Raw genomic sequence first — 22,281 nt, 5'->3', positions numbered from 1 at the left:
AGTATATCCTAGATACAATATATGTGTGCAGAACCAAACAGTTCTCTTGTTGCACAGGGAGAATTGGATTCAAAAGGTATAAATAACCTGGGAAGAAAAACAAAAATACAACCAGTTTATATTCATTTCCCAGTGTTCTTTCTTTGGGTGTAGCTGCTTCTGTCCATCCTTGATCAATTGAAACTGAATTAGCTCTCTTTATCGAAGAGATCCACTTCCATCAGAATACATCCTCAAAAAGTATCATTGTTGAGGTATATAATGATCTTCTGGTTCTGCTCATTTCACTTAGCATCAGTTCATGTAAGTCTCACCAGTCCTCTCTGTATTCATCCTGCTGGTCATTTCTTACGGAACAATAATATTCCATAACATTCATATAGCCCAATTTACTCAACCATTCTCCAATTGATGGGCATCCTTTCATTTTCCAGCTTCTAGCCACTACAAACAGGGCTGCCACAAACATTTTGGCACATACAGGTTCCTTTCCCTTCTTTAGTATCTCTTTGGGGGATAAGCCCCGTAGAAACACTGCTGGATCAAAGGGTATGCACAGTTTGATAACTTTTTAAGCATAGTTCCAAATTGCTCTCCAGAATGGCTGGATGTGATCACAATGTATTATTGTCCCTGTTTTCCCATATCCCCTCCAACATTCCGCATTATCTTTCCCTGTCATTCTAGCCAATCTGACAGGTATGTAGTGGTATCTCAGAGTTGTCTTAATTTGCATTTCTCTGATTAATAATGATTTGGAGCATATTTTCATATGTCTATAAATAGTTTTAATTTCTTTGTCTGAGAATTGTCTGTTCATATCCTTTGACCATTTATCAATTGGAGAATGGCTTGATTTCTTATAAGTTAGAGTCAGTTCTCTATGTATTTTGGAAATGAGGCCTTTATCAGAACCTTTAATGGTAAAAATGTTTTCCCAGTTTACTGTTTCCCTTCTAATCTTGTCTGCATTTGTTTTGTTTGTATAAAAACTTTTCAATTTGATATAATCAAAATTTTCTATTTTGTGGTCAATAGTGATCTCTAGTTCTTCTTTGGTCATAAATTCCTTCCTCTTCCATAGGTCTGAGAAGTAAACTACCCTATGCTCTTCCAATTTATTTATAATCTCATTCTTTATGCCTAGGTCATGAACCCATTTTGACCTTATCTTGGGGTACGGTGTTAAGTGTGGGTCAATGCCTAGTTTCTGCCATACTAATTTCCAATTTTCCCAGCAATTTTTGTCAAATAATGCAATCTTATCCCAAAAACTGGGGTCTTTGGGTTTGTCAAACACTATATTATTAAAGTTATTGGCTGTTTTGTCCTTTGAACCTAACCTATTCCATTGATCAATTAGTCTATTTCTTAGCCAATACCAGATGGTTTTAGTAACTGTTGCTTTATAATATAATTTTAGATCTGGTACAGCTAGGCCATCTTCATTTGATTTTTTTTCATTAATTCCCTTGAAATTCTTGACCTTTTGTTTTTCCATATGAACTTTGTTGTTATTTTTTCTAGGTCATCAAAATAGTTTTTTGGGAGTCTGATTGGTATAGCAGTAAATAAATAGATTAGTTTAGGTAGTATTGTCATCTTTATTATATTTGCTCACCTAATCCAAGAACATTTAATATTTTTTCTAATTGGTTAGATCAGACTTAATTTGTGTGGAAGGTGTTTTATAGTTTTGCTCATAAAGTTTCTGATTTTCCCTTGGCAAATAGATTCCTAAATATTTTATACAATCAGTAGTTACTTTAAATGGAATTTCTCTTTGTTACTCTAACTGTTGGATTTTTTTAGTGATATATAAGAATGCTGATGACTTATGTGGGTTTATTTTGTATCCTGCAAATTTGCTAAAGGTGTGAATTGTTTCTATTAACTTTTTAGTAGAGTCTCTGGGGTTCTCTAAGTATACCATCATATCATCAGCAAAGAGTGATAATTTGGTTTCCTCTTTGCCTGTTCTTATTCCTTTAATCTCTTTCTCAATTCTTATTGCCAAACCTAGCATTTATAATACAATATTAAATAGTAATGGTGATAGTGGGCAACCTTGTTTCACTCCTGATCGTATTGGGAATGGTTGCAGTTTGTCTCCATTATATATGATGCTTGCTGCTGGTTTTAAATAGATGCTACTGATTATTTTAAGGAAAAGTCCATTTATTCCTATATTCTCGAGTTTTTAATAGGAATGGATGTTGGATTTTATCAAATGCTTTTTCTGCATCTATTGAGATGATCATATGGTTTTTGTTAATTTGATTATTAATATGGCCAATTATACTGATAATTTTCCTAATATTGAACCAGCGCTGCAATACTGGTATAAATCCTACTTGATCGTGGTGTATTATCCTGGGGATGATTTTCTGTAGTCTTTTTGTTAATATCTTATTTAAGATTTTAGCATCAATATTCATTAGGGAGATTGGTCTATAATTTTCTTTCTCTATTTTCAAACTACCTGGTTTAGGTATCAGTACCATGTCTGTGTCATAAAAGGAATTTGGTAGGACTCCTTCATTCCCTATTTTTTCAAATAGTTTATAAAGCACTGGGGCTAATTGTTCTTTGAATGTTTGGTAGAATTCACATGTAAATCCATCTGGTCCTGGGGATTTTTTTTTAGGGAGTTGATTAATAGCTTGTTTTATTTCTTTTTCTGAAATGGGACTATTTAAGCAATTTACTTCCTCCTCTGACAATCTGGGAAGCCTATATTTTTGGAGGTAGTCATCCATTTTGCTTAGGTTATCAAATTTATTGGCATAAAGTTGGGCAAAGTAACCCCTTATTATTTCTTTAATTTCCTCTTCATTGGTGGAAAGTTCTCCCTTTTCATTTTTAAAACTACTAATTTGATTTCCCTCTCTCCTTTTTCTAATCAGATTTACCAAAGGTTTATCAATTTTATTGGTTTTTTCATAAAACCAACTCTTAGTTTTATTTATTAGTTCAGTAGTTTTTTTTTACTTTCTATATTATTAATTTCTCCTTTTAATTTTAGAATTTTAAGTTTAGTAATTGATTGGGGGGTTTTAATTTGGTCTTTTTCTAGCTTTTTAAGTTGCAGGTCCAATTCATTGATCTTCTCTTTCTCTATTTTATTCAAGTAAGCCTCTAAGGATATAAAATTTCCCCTTATTACCGCTTTGGCTGCATCCTATAAATTTTGGTATGATGTCTCATCATTGTCATTATCTTGAGTGAAATTATTTGCTGTTTCACCCAATCATTCTTTAACATGAGATTATTTAGTTTCCAATTGCTTTTTGGTCTATTTACACCTAACTTTTTGTTGAATGTAGTTTTTATTGCATTGTTATCTGAAAAGAAAGCATTTATTATTTCTGCCTTCCTGCATTTAATTTTGAGGTCTTTATGTCCTAATATATGGTCAATTTTTGTGTAGGTTCCATGAACTGCTGAGAAGAAAGTATACTCCTTTTTGTCACCATTCAGTTTTCTCCAGAGATCTATCATACCTAATTTTTCTAATATTCTATTTACCTCTTTAATTTCTTTCTTATTTGTTTTGTGATTTGATTTATCTAAATCTGAGAGTGCAAGATTGAGATCTCCCACTATTATAGTTTTGCTGTCTATTTCTTCTCGCAACTCTCTTAATTTCTCCTTTAGGAAGTTAGATGCTATACCACTTGGTGCATATATGTTTAATACTGATATTGCTTCATTGTCTATAGTACCCTTTAGTAAGATATAGTTTTCTTCCTTATCTCTTTTAATTAGATCAATCTTTGCTTTTGCTTGATCTGAGATAAGGATGGCTACTTCTGCTTTTTTGACTTCACCTGAAGCATAATAGATTCTGCTCCAGCCTTTTACCTTTACTCTGTATGTATCTCCCTGTTTTAAATGTGTTTCCTGTAAACAACAGATTGTAGGGTTCTGACTTTTGATCCAGTCTGCTATCCACCTCCTCTTTATGGGAGAGTTTATCCCATTCACATTTACAGTTAAAATTACTAATTCTGTATTTCCTGCCATCCTAATATTCCTAGATTATACTTTTCTTTTTCTTGCCCTCCTTCCCTTCTTCCCTAGTATTAAACTTATTGGTCCCACTTGTGTCACGCAGCTCTCCCTCTTTAGTATCCTTCCCTCCTCCCTTTGAATCTCTTCCCCTTTCTTGTACCCTTCCTTTATTACTCTTTTTCCTTTTCCCTTTTCCTCTCCCACTTTTTAGTGAAGTGAGAGAAGAATCAATTATTTCCTCTTTGAGCCAACTCTGAAGAGAGTAGGATTCACATAGTGTTCCTCCCTCTAAGTTCCCTCAGATATGATAGGTTTCCTTTGCCTCATCTCCCCATGTAGTTTCCCTCTTTTTAATCTCCCCCTTTCCCTTTTTCTGACACTATCCCCTTTCCATTTCTACTTCCCTTTTTTATGTTATATTGGTAAAATCAAATTATACATATGGTTTTTATGTATATCCACAACAGAAATACAGTTCTCAAGAGTTCCTTTTATCTTTTTCTATTTCTCTAGAGTCCTATTGTTGGAGATCAATTTTTTTATTTAAGTCTTGTTTTTTTCCTTAGAAACAAATGGAATTCCTATATTTCATTAAATGTCCATCTTCTTTCTTGGAAAAAAATACTCAGCTTAGCTGGATAGCTTATTCTTGGCTGCATTCTAAGCTCTTTTGCCTTTCAGAATATCTGATTCCAGGCCCTTTGATCTTTTAATGTTGAGGCAGCCAGATCTTGCGTGACCCTTATTGTGGCATCTTGGTATTTGAACTGTTTTTTCCTGGCTGCCTGTAAAATTTTTTCTTTAGTCTGAAAATTCTGAAGTTTGGCCACAATATTCCTCAGAGTCTTTATTTTAGGGTCTTTTTCAGAAGGTGTTCGATGAATTCTTTCAATGCCTATTTTCCCTTCCGGTTCTATTACTTCTGGGCAGTTCTCTTTGATGATTTCCTGTAAAATAGTACCTAGGCTCTTTTTTTCATCATAATTTTCAGGTAGTCCAATAATTCTCAGGTTATCTTTCCTAGATCTATTTTCCAGGTCTGTTGTTTTTCCAAGTAAATATTTGACATTTTTTCCCAATCTTTCATTTTTTTTGGTTTTGCTTGACTGATTCTTGATGTCTCAATGAATCAGTCATTTCTGTTTGTACAGTTGTAATTTTTAGTGAGTTATTTTCTTCATTAGCTTTTTAAAATTCTTTTTATATATATCCAAATGAGTTGTTTTGCTCTATGGAATTTTTTTCCATTTCACTAATTTTTTTTTTTTTAGTGAGTTATTTTCTTTTTCCAATTCACAAATTCTGTTTCCCTGCACTTCTTGGGAGTTTTTTTTACCTTTTCCAATTCACATTTTAGGAAGTTGTTGCTCTCTTGCATAGCTTCTCTTTCCTTTCCCCATTTTTCTTCTAGTTCTCTTTTAAGTTTTTTAATAGTCTCTTCTAGGAGAGACTTTTGTATTGGAGACTAACAATTGTCTGGAGACTGTCTGCTATTAGTCTCTTCAGGGTTGAAAAGCTGTTCTCTTTCTGTATAGAAACTATCAATTGTTCTTTTGATTTTTTTACTCATTTTGTTAAAGCCTATAAGGTCTGCCTTCAGAGCCAGGTTAACAGCTTCCTCTGCAGAGCAGTGAAAGGTGTATGGACCAGTAGCTGTCCTGCCAACTGTGTGAGATAACAACTGCCCTGGGGCTAGACGCTGAGCCGTGAGAGTTTCACTATTCCAAGCCAAAGCCTGCCCTGGGGCTGTGGATATTAGCAGTTGAGCAGTGAGTAGATTTGTTGGGAGTGGAGGTGTCTGCCAGGGAAGCACAGTCTACTGGGGAAGTTCTATTGCCCCAGGCCTAGCCCCCCACTGTGCCGATTAGAGGCTGCCCAGGCTGTACCCCCCTGCCTTGCAGATTTGTAACTGCCTCCACAAAAGCCCCGAACTGCAGGGTGTGGCTGCAGGGCTGCATTACAGCCTACCTGAGTCACTTCCGGGTTTGAGGGGTTACAGCCAGTTCTTATTAGGTTCTGGCGTTTTTTAGAGTACCTTCTGTTTTAGGCTTTAGTTTCTCTGCCAGTTTACTGCTTTGTAGTCAAGGCAGAGCAGTTAGCCTATAGCAGAGTTGTCTCTATAACTTCTCTAGCCACAGAGATCACCCCTGCCCCTAGTCTGCTCAGGATGCTAGTTTCTTGCTGGCTTGCTGGTCTGTTCCTGGCCCCTCAGGACAAACCTTTCCTGGCGATCTTCCATATTGACTTCTGCTGGGTAAATTGTAGTGCTTCTAATCCTCATGAATTTAAGCAGTGAAGAGCTATTTTTGAGGCTGAATTAAATAGTTGGTTATGAGGGGAATGAGAGGAGCTTAGAGAGTCTTGTGTGCCTTCTCCGCCATCTTGGCTCCACCCTCAGAAGTCCCCATCCCCCTTCTTTATTTGTGTCAATGTACTGTGATTATATGGGACAATTTTCCCTGACCTTTCTATTCTTTCCCTAACCATACCAGGATATTAATTTCCCCCACTAATTCCATTCTTCTCTTAAGTAAGACGGAATGGAAACATTACCTAGATTTTTCTAATTAAACTCCTGCTATGGCCCTTGACAATAACACAGTTCAGAGAGGACATGTATCATTTCCTCATATATAAATTTAAGCAATTTATACTAATTTAATCTTTATGACTAATTGTTCATGTTCACTTTTTATGTTTCTATTTATGTCTGTGTTTGAACTTCAAAGTTTCTTCTCACCTCTGGTCTTTTCAACAGGAAATGCTTGGAAATTCTTTTTCATTAAATATCCATTTTGCTGGATAAGTTATTTTTGGCTTTGAGTCTATATCATTGGCTTTCTGGAATATTGTATTCTAAGTTCTCCACTGCTTTATAATGATAGCTGCTTAATTAAATGTAATTCTAACTATGACTCCAGAGTACTAGAATGCTTCCCTTCTGGATGCTTACATTATTTTTTTTTCTCTTTGACTTGAAAGCTCCAGATTTTAGCTTTGATGTTTATTGAAGTTTTCTCAGGAGGTGATGAGAGAATTCTATATCCACTTTTCCCCACTAGTTTTAAGAGACCTGAGCAATTTTCTTTTGAGACTACTTGAAAAATGATGTTTATATTATTTTTGTTTTTGATGATGGCTTTCACGTGGAATAATAACTCTTAAAGTATCTCTTCTTGATTGGTTTTCCAAGTCAATTGTTTTTGCTGAGATACCTGATATTTTATTCTATTTTTTTCATCTTTTCACTTTGTTATATTTCTTATTGTCTCATGGATTTATTGGCTTCTATTTAGTCCATACTAATCTGAAGGAAGTTGAATGATTGGACAAAGTTTTGTATTTCTTATATCAAGCTGTTAATTTGACTTCCAATTCTTTCTAACATATCTCTTTTAAAAATATTTTTCTTCAAGCATACTGATTCAATTTTTTTTGAAATATAAAAATAAAAATAAAATAAAATATAACTCCTTAAACTTTTAATTAATCTCTTCTAGTATAATTCTAGGATAAATTGAATTTATTCCCTGATGACTTTACAATTTTTTTTTTTTTGCTTAAAGATGTTTTGGAGTTATTCATATTCTAAGTTTGTGTCTTGAGCATTCTTGTCAACATAATAGCTCCTTATTGAAGGATTATTTTTGTTTCTTTGTTCATTATTCCACTCTACTTCTTGACTTTAGTTTTGTAAGAGCTAAGCTCTGCACTCTTCTGGAAGAAAAGAATAGACTGGTTCTGTTGTTTTCTTGGGGTTTTGAGTGTTAATGTCAATGCTTTATTACAAAGGCTGATTGTTATCCTTTGGTTTAAGGGAAACTTTGCAAGTTTCTGATATGCGGGTTTTGGTCTAATCAACAGTAAATCATCAACCAGTCAAGAAATTTTGTTGGTTCAGAGGAACAGAACTGAAGGGTCTCCTTTGGTCTGAAATTTCTATTCTGCTTATTCATCTGTAGGATTGAGCTAAAAGCTGAAATTGATATGTTCTCTGCTCTGTCTGAACCAAATTTCTGCTTCTTGCTTCTGAACTTGCCTAAGACCAATGACCACCACAGACTGATATCTTTGAGTGCAAGTCTCCTTCTCATGCCACCTGGTTATGTGACCTGAAGCTAATAGTATAAAACAAAGCTGCTAGTTAGGACATTTCATATACTTTTCATATGGTATATTCATGTGACATAAGTACTCCCCATTATAATGTCCTAGTGTTCACAGAGTCCTTGTACCTAACTGAAGTGCACAAATTATTCTCTATGCTTTGTCTTAAATTTCTCTAGGAGGATTTGGTCTAGTACATGTTCTATATCTGTTTGAAGGAGTTTTGTTTTGCTCTGATTTGGAATGGGGAGCTTACTGTACTTCTTTCTACTTTGACCCCACCAAAACTTACCATCTTGTAATCCATATGTCTGATTACTTCCCTTAAAATTCAAAATTATTCAGCCCCTCTCTAGGATCTGCTTAATAAATTTCAAGTTCTCTATAATCTGAATTCAAACTACTTTTCCAATTTTAACTCATAATTTTCATATGCCCTACATTCTAATTTAACAATACTCATCTTCTTCAAACATATCTTCACTTCTCTGATTCTTTACCAAGATCATATTCTTCTAAGACTTTGAAATTTCTTCCCCTAGTAATTCTGTCATTTTAAATCATCAATGCCAGAACCTTTCCCTTTAAGGTTCCTTAGGACTGTTTTTATTTTTCTTTATATCTCTTAATTCTTTACACATATTCCTGATTCATTTCATTTTAGGGGTTCATGCTGAGTCTTATTTATTTGTATTAAAAAAGGCTACAGGCACAGCTAGTTGGTGCAGTGGTTAGAGCACAAGCCTTGAACTCAGGAGGACTCCAGTTCAACTCTGGCCTCAAACACTCAATACTTCCTAGCTGTGTGACCCTGGGCAAGTCACTTAATCCCAGTTGCCTCAGCAAAAAATAAAATAAAAAAGCTATGTAAGTAGCTCACATGAACCAAGGACTAGTGATGCACAAGGAATAGTGACTATTTAATGAATGAATGAATTCTGTTCAGTATCTGTGTCTATTTTTCTGATAGTTTTTCAGTTGAGCTGAATTGAATTTTTTGCTGTGAATAAAATTTACCCAGTTGCATTCTACAGAGAATTGCTTCCATGAAAGACCTTCCCAATATATAAGCTCACAGAAAAATACTATTTGGGAAGCAATGAGAAGATCGCAGAATATTAATGGAAAAACATTTTCAAAGGCCTCTGATATAACCTATATCATAAATTAGATCCCTTCTATAACATTTGACAACTAATCATCCATCTACTTTTTGCTAAAAGATTTCCATTGAGGATATGAGGAATTAAGTAAAAAATGGAAGATTTGTATGAACCAATGCAAAATGAAGTGAGTATAACTAGGAAATCAATGCTTGTAATGATTGTAATGATGGAAATGAAAAGAATAATGAAGTGAAGGTGAATTCTGTACAACCATAATGACCAATGTTGGCTTAGAAAAGAGAACAAGATATGTACCTTTTGTTTTGGTAGGGAAACTATCAGAAAAAAAAAGTTTTATATATGGAAAGATATAGTCATTGTTTAAATTTTTATTTTTACTTGCTTAACTGGTTTTCATTGCAAAGTGAAGATAAATGAGTATGAGATATATTGAGAATGATGATGATATAAAAACAAAAGGTCTGAACTTGGAAAATAAAACCAAAAAAATCAAACACTGAAAGGATGAAAGATTCTCCAGTAATGGGAAACTCGCTATTTCTAATGCCAGATTAATCAACTTTTAGGTAGAAAGGAAATATGAAGTATTTCCTTATCTTAAACCTAAAATTCCTCTATAATTTCCATATATTTCTTACAGTTCTGACTCTAATGTAAAGCAAAATAAGCAAAATCACTCTTCCTGGTGATAGTCCTTCAAATATTTGAGGACTCCATGTTTGACTAAACCTAGGGCATAAACTTGAAGATAGTTACCATGCCTACTGCCTATCTTTTCTTTAAGCCCATGTCCTTTAACTGATCCTCATAGAATAAGGGCAAGATTCTTCACTATTTTGGTTGTCCTTCTCTGGTTTTGTTCCAGCATATCAAAAATCTCTCTAAAAAGTGTCATATCAAGATGTGATTTGACCAAGATAAGATATGATGGAAAGAAAACCTTCCCTAGTTCTGGACCATGTCTCTCCTAATGCAATATAAAATGATTAGGTTTTTGGTTTCCACAATAGATAGTTGTCATTTATTGAGCTTATTGTGTACTAAGTTTCAGTCAAAAGAGAAAGGGAATTATAGAAAGAAGAAATGATATTCACAGTGACAAATCCTAGAGAAGGAACCAATTAGGACTTTCTATTATTAATTAACTTGCTATAGGAAAATGTTTCTATAATTGATTTCTTTCATTGCTTCAATTGGGACCACTTGTTCCTTCAAAATTTTGTTATAAATACATTTACATCTTTTAAATAGTTATTTGAAAATATTCGTTGTATTTTCTACAAAAAAAAAAAAAACCTACAAAATTTTTAACTGTTTTAATGATAGCATTTTCCTTGACTCATGAAATTATAAGGAGTCACTTTGATATTTATATAATGATCAGATGTTTTAAAATTTTATCTCATATTGCTAATTCTGCTTTTTCAATTGCAATTATAAATACAACTACATATTTATCTGTATCAAGAAATATCAATTTGACAGTTATTGGAGGTTACAAAGAGTCAATTATGGATTCCTCAAGAATTCAGTTAAATTCACTTTGACCTTAGGCAAGTCACTTAAACTCTAGAAATCTCTCTGTATGTGACTTTTATTTCTAAAATGTATAGATTAGGCTAGATGAACTATAAAGTTTTTCCATCTTTAAAATTCTATGATTCTGTGTTTAGAGTGAATGCTTATCAGCCAATGTTCCCTTATTAGCCTTTTTTAAGTGGAGGAAACCAAGGAAATTGAGTCCTTTAATAATGGTTGACTATTGGACTTTGTTCTCCTACCTTTATAATCCTGGACCAACCTCCCCAGTATTTCATTTGATTCTTATAATTTAAAGCTAAATTAAAGAACAATTAACTCCAATCTATACAAACTATTTGAAAAAATAAGGAATAAAGGAGTCCTACTAAATTCCTTTTATAACCCAGACATGGTCCTGATGCCTAAACCAATTAACATGAAAACAGAAAAAGAAAATTATAGACCAATCTCCCTAATGAATATTGATGCAAAAATCTTAAATAAAATATTAGCAAAAAGATTACAAAAATCATCCCTAGGATAATATACTATGACCAAGTAGGATTTATACCAGTAATGCAGGACTGGTTCAATATTAGAAAAGCTATTAGCATAATTGACTATATCAATAACAAATTAACAAAAACCATATGATCATCTCAATAGGTAGGAAAAAAAGCATTTGATAAAATCCAACAGCCATTCCTATTAAAAACACTAGAGAGTATAGGAATAAATGGACTTTTCTTTAAAATAGTCAGTAGCATCTATTTAAAACCATCAGTAAGTATCACATGTAATGGGGATAAACTGGAACCATTCCCAATAAGATCAGGAGTGAAACAAGGCGGCCCACTATCACCATTACTATTCAGTATTATATTAGAAATGGTAGTTTTAGCAATAAGAAATGAAAAAGAGATTAAATGAATTAGAGTAGGTAATGAGGAAACCAAATTATCACTCTTTGCAGATGATATGATGGTATACTTATAGAACACCAGAGATTCTATTAAAAAAAACTATTAGAAATAATCTAAAACTTTAGCAAAGTTGCAGGATATAAAATAAATCCACATAAATCATCAGCATTTTTTATACATCACTAATAAAATCCAACAGCAAGAGATTTGAAGAGAAATTCCATTTATAATAACTTCTAATAGTAAAAAATATTTGGGAATCTATCGCCAAGGGAAAGTCAGGAATTATGTGAGCAAAACTTCAAAACACTTTCCATACAAATAAAGTCAGATCTAATCAATTGGACAAATATTAAGTGCTCTTGGATAAGTTGAGAAAATATAATATAGATGACAATACTACCTAAACTAATTTATTTATTTAGTGCTATACCAATCAGACTCCCAAGAAACTATTTTAATAACCTAGAAAAAATTACAACAAAATTCATCTGGAAGAACAAAAGATAAAGAATTTCAAGGGAACTAATGATAAAAAATCAAATGAAGGTGACCTAGCTGTACCAGATCTTAAAACTATATTATAAAGTAGTGGTCACTAAAACCATTTGGTATTGGCTAAGAAATACACTAGTTGATCAGTGGAATAGATTAGGTTCACAGGACAAAATAGTCAATAACTATAATAATCTACTGTTTGACAAACCCAAAGGCCTCACCTTTTGAGATAAGAATTGAGTGTTTGACAAAAACTTCTGGGAAAATTGGAAACTAGTATGGCAGAAACTAGGCATTGACCCACACTTAACACTGTACACCAAGATAAGGTCAAAATAGGTTCTTTATCTAGGCATAAAGAATGAGATTATAAATAAATGAGAAGAACATAGAATAGTTTATCTCTCAGACCTGTGGAGAAGAAATGAATTTGTGACCAAAGAAGAACTAAAGATCATTATTGATCACAAAATAGAAAATTTTGACTATATCAAGTTAAAAAGTTTTTGTCCAAATAAAACTAGTACTGACAAGATTAGATGGGAAGCAGTAAACTGGGGAAAAATTTTTACATCCAAAGGATCTGATAAAGGCCTCATTTCTAAAATATATAGAGAATTGACTTAAATTTGTAATAAGTTTAAACCATTCTCCAACTGATAAATGGTCAAAGGAAATGAACAATTTTCAGATGAAGAAATTGAAACTATTTGTAGTCACATGAAAAGGTGCTCTAAATCACAATTGATCAGAGAAATGCAAATTAAGACAACTCTGAGATACCACTATACACCTCAGATCAGCTAAGATGACAGGAAAAGATAAAAACAAATGTTGGAGGGCATATGGAAAAACTGGGGCATGCATATTGGTGGAATTGTGAACAAATCCATCCATTTTGGAGAGCAATTTGGAACTATGCTCAAAAAATTGTCAAACCTTTGATCTAGCAGTGTTAGCACTGGGCTTATATCCCAAAGAGATCTTAAAGAAGGGAAAGAGACCCATATGTGCAAAAATGTTTGTGGCAGTTCTTTTTGTAGTGGCTAGAAACTGGAAATTGAATGGATGCCCATCAATTGGAGAATGGCTGAGTAAATTGTGGTATATGAATGTTATGGAATATTATTGTACTGTAAGAAATGACCAGCAGGATGATTTCAGAGAAGCCTGGAGAGACTTAGATGAATTGATACGTGAAATGAGCAGATCATTATACATTTCAAAAACAATACTGTAGGATGATCAATTCTGATGAACATGGCTCTTTTCAACAATGAGATGATCCAAATCAGTTCCAATTGTTCAGTAATGAAGAGAAGTAGCTATACCCCAGCAAAAGAACTATGGGAACCACAACAGAGCATTTCCACTCTTTCTGTTATTGTCTATTTGAATTTTTGTTTTCCTTCTCAGGTTATTTTTACCTTCTTTCTAAATCTGATTTTTTTTTTGTGCAGCAAGATAACTGTATAAATATGTATACATATATTGTATTTAACATATACTTTAACATATTTAGCATGTATTGGACTACCTGTCATCTAGAAGAGGGGTGGGGGGAAGGAAGGGAAAAGTTGGAACAGATTTTGCAAGAGTCAGTGTTGAAAAATTACCCATGCATATGTTTTGTAAATAAAAAGCTTTAAAATAATAATAATAATTTAAAGCTAAAGAAACTGAAAATCAGAAAAATTTTGTGACTTGACCAAAGTCACATAACTATTGACTGACAGCATTGAAACTTGAATCTAGACCATCTGATTCTGAGATTAGACTTTCTACTATATCATGCTTAAGGTATTTACCATTCATTATAGCATGGTTTTTGAACCATTACAATGCTGTGCCAGTTATTTATATCCGGTCTTCATCTGTGAATATATTCAATTTCTTTTGCTGCCCAATGGAGCTGTCCAGCAGCAATAGTATGAAGTGAGAAATCCTTAGAGTTGTGCTGCAAGTGACTCAACCATGTTGTCTTATTCAGGGCTATGCAACTATTCTGCACCAAAGTTTTGTATAAAATTGAGGAAGGGATCCTTTCCCAATTATCGGGATACAAAGAAATGTTTCATACTGTTCTCCCAGCCTGATAATCCCATATTCAGGAGAAAATAAGGTCACTTTCTTGGAAAAGATACTAGGTGCCAATTAAAAAATAAATTTAAAAAATAAAAAAGGAAGGATTGTGACATGGACAAAGCTGTGAGGAAGCAAAGAGAAGAGATAAAAGGGCAAAAAAGCATTTGATGATGAAATTCCCTCCTCATATAAGTGTTGATAAGTCAACTATAAACTATTGATAGTTTCATAAGCTTTAGAAATCATCTAATTTCCTTCTTTTTTATAGATCAACAAAAAATAATAGCCAAAGAAATATTCAGAATAGGAATAAAAGTGGATTTGTTGAAGGTGAATGGTACAAGGGGTGAAAAGAAGAGAAAGATTAATCAACTGAGACAGAATGGAAATGAGTTAACAAGAGTACAAAGTCAAGATGGAGAAAGGTCAGTTGGGACCTGACAATTAAAGAGTCTCATAGGACTCCTGCCTCTGAAAAATACTGATTGGGTGATAACAGGACACCCGTGCTTGGACAAGATACTTAACTTTGCAGTGTCCCAAGTCAACTCACTAAATATGTAAGTTGCAGAGTAGGAGTTGATTTGAATTGGTAGAGGGGATTTTCACATAAGGAATGGCCGAATGTACTGAAATCTCTAGTCAGAAACAAAACAGCCTTAACTAGATTGAATATTTATTTTATCTCTTTACAGAGAATGTAGTCAATGATATGAAATATTTAAGGAATGATTATCATAAATATAAATTTCTCACAATGACTGTGTTTTCTAATTGTTCATTTGTTTTGAGTCACATTCAACTCTTTATGACCCCTTTGGAGTTTTATTGGCAAAGATACTGGAATGGTTTGCTATTGTCTTCTCCAGTTTATTTTACAGATGATGAAACTGAGGCAAACTGGGTTAAATCTTTGCCCAGGATCACGCACAAATAAGTATTTATATGGTCAGATTTGAACTCAATCTTCTTGATTTCAGGCCTGGCATTCTTTCCACTGTGCCACCTAGCTGCTCTAGCTGTCTTCTTAACATCCATAAAATGTGTGTCTGGCATATACGGAAATGAAAGCATTACTGACATTTCAAGGGTCTTCATTGTGGAACCAGAGGCTAGTCCATGATACTGCCACATCTCTGTGTTTTGTTATTGATCATTTCTCTAAAAGTTTCTCCTTTTCCCTTTCTGATCTGCAATATAATAAAAAGAGAATCAGCCACAAAGTCAGACAACCATGTTTTGAATTCCAACTCCACACTTACTACCTTAGTGATCATGAGGAATTTGTTAAAACTCCCTGTGCCTTTTCTTTCATCTGTGAAATGGGAATAATAACACTTTACTACCTCCCTCACAGATTTCTTTTGTGAGGAAAATATTTCACAGTCCTTCAAGTCTGATATAAATATGAATTATTTTCCTTCTTTGATTATTGGCTTCCTTTCCCTTTTCTTACTTTGTCCTCCAGAGGATCTTCTGTCCTCACAAATCTCCCACCTTCTTGCAGATTTTATTGTCTTATTAGTGCAGGAATTAGTATAAATGTTAGCATTCTATTTGTATTTTCTATATTTGTATATTCTATAATGAGTCAATCTGCATGTGATCTGAGGGAAGAGAAACAATTTCAAAGAATGATATTTCAGTCCACCCAATATCTATTATGTGTAAAGCTCTATACTAGGTGATTAAGAGATGATTATATCTTGAGCTCTTAATCTCATTGAAACCAGAAGAAACTTTGAAGTCTTCAAAAGAAAGGCAAAGTTATGATCCAAGGATTCTCTATTGGGGAATACCTAAAATTTAGGGGGACAGAAAAAAAAGAGAAGAAGAAAAAGAAGGAATTCTTAGAAAGGCAAGAAGAGAATCAGAGTACTAAAGTACCCAAATGTGGTGTTTTTTTTCTTTAATATGTATAATATAAGATGGTTCTCTCTGCAGGAGAGCAGGTTTCTGGGGAGGTTTTCTGGAGACAGTCTTAGTATCAGTTCAGATCAATAATTACCCCAAATGTAGCCAGGTGATAAAAGTTGAGATCTTTTATTGTCTCCAATATAGCCCGGTAAGCTTAGAGGCCTATGTCTGCTTGGTTCCAAGAGCTCTTGCAGCTTTGTCCTTTGCTTCTGCCTCTGCTTTCTTCAGCCTCCAATTCAGCTCCAAGATGAATCTGTCTTGCCTCCGAAGAATTCTTACAGCTTTGTCCTTTGCTTCTGCCTCTGCCTCCAGCCAGCTCCAAGGTAAAAGTTGTAATGAATTTTTCTTGCCTCCAAGAGAGGGCTTCTGGCTCTCCCAGAGTGCTCTGTGTCTGGCCCAGAGTGCTCCTCTCCAATGTAATTCAGCTGGACTCTCTTCTGCCACTAGCCAGCCAAGTGGAAAATGGAATGAATCTCTCTCCAATTGGGCCTCTAATTTCTTCTTATATATCAGAGAGCAGGATTATGGGTTTTCTCCCATAGTGCTCTCTGGCCCTAAGAGCTTCAAGGGAGGTGTGAATTTACAAAGTTACAAAGTTTACTTTGTGAATCTCCCATACTTGTGAACTCCAATGAGTAAAGGTGTAAACACAAGCATTGTATCAATTAGTTCTATTTAGTACCTTGTTTCAGGTTCTGGCCCAAAACATCAATTCTAATGAGTTAGCAGTTTGTAAAGATTCCAACACCCAAAGGCCCAGGGAAGAGAGAAATTCCTAAAGGAGACAGTGATCAACAATGCCACAGGTAGCAGAGAAGTCACTTGATAAAGGCTTGAGTTCCAACTGTGTTTTGGATACATTTACTGTATTTTGGAACATCTTGTATACCCCTACAAGTTGATCATTATTTCCTAATGGATCAAAATGCTTAACTGATTCAGAACAGCAATATTTAAGGATTTGATGACCAGGATGATACTGGTGAGCTTGAACAATCTGTCTTTGAGTAGATTGATGAGGAAAGAAAATTCTGTAGTATTTTCACTTTTCCAAGTCCTAAAGGTGCTGACAGTTTCCTGAAAATTCTAACTTCTTAATAGAAAAAAGTTATACATTCAACATTATCTTTTGGAACTCAGATTAATCACAGATGCTTCACCTACTTTTTGCACTTAACCTTGATTGTAGTAGCCTCATATCCTTCATTAATCTCTCTTCCTCCTCCCCATTATGATTAGGACTAGTCAAGAGAGAATTGAAACACCACCCCAAACTAATAAACTATATTTTAATGACTCTCAGCTGGGTCATGGTTAGCTAGTCATTGTTTTTACACAAAAGCCTGATTCTATTAAGGTCTTCAGATATTTCCTGCTGCTTATGGACCTCATACTTACAAACATTTGATGCTATTTAAAGTCCCTCTCAGCAAATATGTCTTGGGCACATGTGTGCAGTACCACGAATTAATTACAGATTTGAAGTTCTCTCAGCTGTCACTACCATTAGCTACAGTAAATATAAGACTGTATTTTTCCAGGAGATAATTTGGACATCAGAGAAAAGCCAAATGGTGCTAGAATCCCTCTGGCATTTACCTAGATTTCCAGCAGTCTAATGAAAATGAAACTTATACAAAAAGGGACAAAAAATCCCTTTCACAGAAACTATCAACACTTTCCCCCCAGACAAGATTTATTGGGTGGGGACACACATATACATACATGAACACACACACACACATGAACACACACAGCCTTTATTTGAGGCATACTGGAAAATGAAAAACTAGCTGGGAAAAGTAACCATGTGAAAAGATGACCTTAAAGATAGCAGTTTGCTTTTTCTGTATAGAAAAATGAACTGTAACTTCACAAAGGAGATGGAAAATAAGTATAGCATAATTTCTCCAGTATCCATTTATTCTCAATGAAAGAACATTGTGCCTCTTTGCTATTTAGAGAGGAAAGAATATTTCTGTTGGTTTAAAGATTCTGTCTACTACAGTCTAGTTTACCTAGATTGACAGTAGGTAACAAAATAGAGCCCAGCAAAATCCTCTGACCAACCTTTTTTATGATTTTATATGTTTCTGATGCTTTTGTCTTTCTCTCTCTTTTCCTCCTCTTTCCTTCAGCATTTGCCTTCCAGTTCTTCCCTTGTCAGAGCAATAGATGAGCAGCAGGAATGGAAGAGATAAAACCTGGATTGAATTCCCATCTCTATTACTTAATAACCTTTCCCAGTTTCCATTTATTTTCTCATGTATAAAATGAAAGGGTTAGAGGAGATGCCTTTTGAGGTCCATCTCTATTCCTAAAGAGCCTTTTTCATCTCTTTTCTCTTCTTCTTGATTCTTTGAAAAGGTAAATTCAACTTTGGGACTTCCATTTATGTGCCAGAATCTTTTGGGGCATTCCAGCTTATCTCCCTTGCCTTTTGGCTTCTTTCTTCCCTACTTCCATACAAACACTTGGAATTCTAGTACAGGGAGAGAACAGAAGTGCCAAGCTATAGAGTGCTTTTATTGATTGCATATTAGGGAGCATTGCTTTTTCAGACACTCATCTGATCTCAGAAGACAAGCCAGAGATTGCTTGCAGAGTAGATTAAGACAAGTCTTAAAAATATCACCACTATACCCTGCTTTCTCTTAGATATCACACCCATGTTTGTTACTCACCATTGGGACCTTTGGAACTTCAGTGTCTTATATGTAAATTATTCCAAACTAGAATTCATTTGCTATGGAGAAAAAAAATTTCTACCATGAAAATGTATGTATTTATAAAAAGTAATATAAAGGATGGCCCTTATAGAATTTCTTTAAATGTTATTCATGCCTTAAGCCAGTATCATATCTTTCCCATTCCTAGTTCCCATTAATGACTATATCTAAAGTGGAACCAATCCACTTTAGAACTAGTTATCTAGTGAAGAACTAAAGATAAGTCAGTCTGCACGTATCATCATATTTATTTATCTGATGGATAAATACTTCTAAAACTTTATTTGTAGCTAAAAGTAACTTGGGAACAGCAATCTTTGCACATTCTTTTAAATTGTTAGAGAATGATTAATTCAAAGGAAAGAAAATTCAATAGTAGGCATTGGTCAATCAATTATTTAATGAGTATTTTATTAAGTGTTTATTAGGGCCCAAAATGCTTTGGGGGATGGCATAAAAATTCATAAATTAAATAGTTCTTGCCTTTAAATTACTTACATAAGAAAGACACCTTATATACTAATATATAGAAAAAATATAGAAAATATATATACTAATATATAGAAAAATATAGATAATTTCAAGAGTGTAAAATATATCAGCTGAGGAATCATAAAAGACTTCACGAACAAGATGTATTTAAGCTGCATTTAGAAGTAGACAAAGGAGTTTAAGGTTGGGTGGAGGGAACCTGCTTATGCAAAAATATGAGGAAAGAAATATAGTATCATATCTAAGGAACAGTTTGAAGTCCAATTTGACTAGGTAATAGAGTACACAAAGGGGCTTAATGCATAATAAATACACTTGAAAAAGAAGATTGGAGCCAGGCTATAAACAGTTCTAAATACTCAACAGAGGAGATTACATTTGGTCCTAGATAAAATAGGAAGTTCCTGGGATTTGTTGTGTAAGGGAGAGAGGCGATAAGACTTGTACTTTCATAATATCACTTTTGGTGGCAGCTAGGTAGCACAGTGGATAGATGGTGGATATTAGAAAAGAAGATCAAAGGAATCAAAGACGAATTCAATTTGGAGGGCTATTATATGAAACAATTATTAGAAAACTTTATTAGATTTAGAGCTGACAGTAAACATTTGAGGATGAAGTACAACTCCCTCATTTTACAGATAAGAGAACTGGCTCAGAGAGATTAAATAGCTGGCCAAAGTAACTGGTCACCAATTTGCAAATATCAGAATACTCCTACCTTCTGTGGTGGAGACTCAGTGGTAGTACCTCATAGTAGTAGGTAGATTTAGTATTAAATTTAGTCATGAAAACTTAGGTTTGAATGCCACTTCAGAGATCACTTCTGTTGCTGCAGTTCATAGCCTGTTTGCACCCTAGTAGATATCTGTCTTAGTAATTGGCCATAATGAAAAAGCTTCTTAATTGTTGGCTATTATTATGATGATGAAACCTAGCTATGTTGGTCCTTAAATGAAAGAAATTGATTGTTCAAGGTTTTTTGGCCTTGGTTAGACCTGCTAAAGCTTGTTATAGATTTTGAGTTATTCAGAGGCATCTTTCCATTATCTCTGATGTTAGTTTTATCTACAAATTCTTTTGATTACATAAGGTCCACATCCTCTATGAAATCTTTCTGATAATTTCATTTCAATGTACTTAAAGCTTTTATCACACAGTTTTGTGCTTGTTTCAAGTCATATTCTCTTTAGAATTTTTTGTTTCTTTCTACCCTAACAAATCAAAATTGAAGCTCCTAAGAGATGTTTTATTTATATTTATATATACATATATATATATATACATGTATAGATGAGAGAGAGAGAGAGAGAGAGAGAGAGAGAGAGTGTGTGTGTGTGTATAGTACCCAATTATAGGGTTGGATAGAGTTTAGTCCTGAGGATCCTATTTCTAATGAGAAGTTAGGCTTCATTCCTTAGATTTCTTGATTTATTAAGTTCTCTATCTCAGTACCCTTGGGATGACTTTACTTATAATTTGTTCTGCTTGCCTCAAGAAGACAAAAGTAAGAGTAAGGTATGGCATTTAAGAAAAGCAAATTTAGGTTTAATATCAAGGGGAAATATCCTAACAGTTGAAGCTACCTAAAAGTATAATAGACTATTTGAGGTTTTCCTCATGGAAGTTTGTTTGTTTTTTGTTTGTTTGTTTGTTTTGCAGAATCAGTTAATCAATAAATATTCATTAAGCACTATTTTGTACCAGACAATATGCTAAGCTCTAGGCATACAAAGCAAGACAAAAAAGTATTCTTGTTCTCAAGGAGCTCACAGTCTAATACATATATACATAGCAATTATAAATAAATCAATAAATGAACAAACATGAATAGATATACATACAAATACCTATTACATATGTATTTATGTGTGTACACACACACACACATGCGCACGTGCGCACACACACACACATATATATTCTGTTTTTGTTTCATAACAAAATACATATATATATAATGATTAATTGGAGATAATCAACATGAGAAAGAGAGCAGAATTAAGGGGGATCCAGAAAGGTTTCCTCTAGAAAACCATATTTAGCTGGGACTTGAAAGAAGCTGGGAGACATAAATGAGGGCAGAAAGAATTCCAGACATAAGGTAATATGAATCAAAATATTTACACCAGTGAAAATGCCAGATTGTAGAGATGAAGTGTCTTGTTTGAGGAAAAACAAGAAGTCTAGTGTCACTGAATCATAGCATATGATGGGGTGTAAATTCTAAGAAGTATGAAACGGGATGGGGAACAAATTATGAAGGTCTTTGAATACAAACAGGATTTGAGATTTGATCCAGAAGATAATAGGTAGACAGAGTTGAACGAGTAGGTCAGATATCGTTTTAGAAAACATTTTAGAAAGATGTCTTTGACTGCTGAATGAAAGATGAACTGGAGTGCAGAGTTTTGTGGCAGCAGATGAAGTAGGATGGATGACTATATGTCTGTTATGGTGTAATGGGAATTCTTGTTCAAGTATGATCCAAATAAAGGGTTCTAAACCACTTTAGTGTCAAGGACTGCTTTGATCAGCTGTTGAAAACTACAGACTTGAGACAGAAAGAAATATACTTTTTTCTCAGTGGTACATGGAACCTACACAAAAATTGAGCACATGTAAAGGCATTAAAAACCTCAAAATCAAGTGCTGAAAGACAGAAGTAGTAAATGCATCTTTTTCAGATCATGATGGAATAAAAATTACCTGTAACAAAGGCCAAAGAAAATAGACCAAAAATCAATAATCTAATCCTAAAGAAAGAGTGGGTGAAACAACAAATCATAGACACAATTGATAATTTCATAAAAGAAAATGACAATAATGAGACAACATACCAAAATGTATGGGAGATAACAAAAGTAG

This window comes from Antechinus flavipes, chromosome 2 (assembly GCF_016432865.1).
Source record: "Antechinus flavipes isolate AdamAnt ecotype Samford, QLD, Australia chromosome 2, AdamAnt_v2, whole genome shotgun sequence".
Taxonomy (NCBI): Eukaryota; Metazoa; Chordata; class Mammalia; order Dasyuromorphia; family Dasyuridae; genus Antechinus; species Antechinus flavipes.
Note: the sequence above shows the minus strand (reverse complement) of the source record.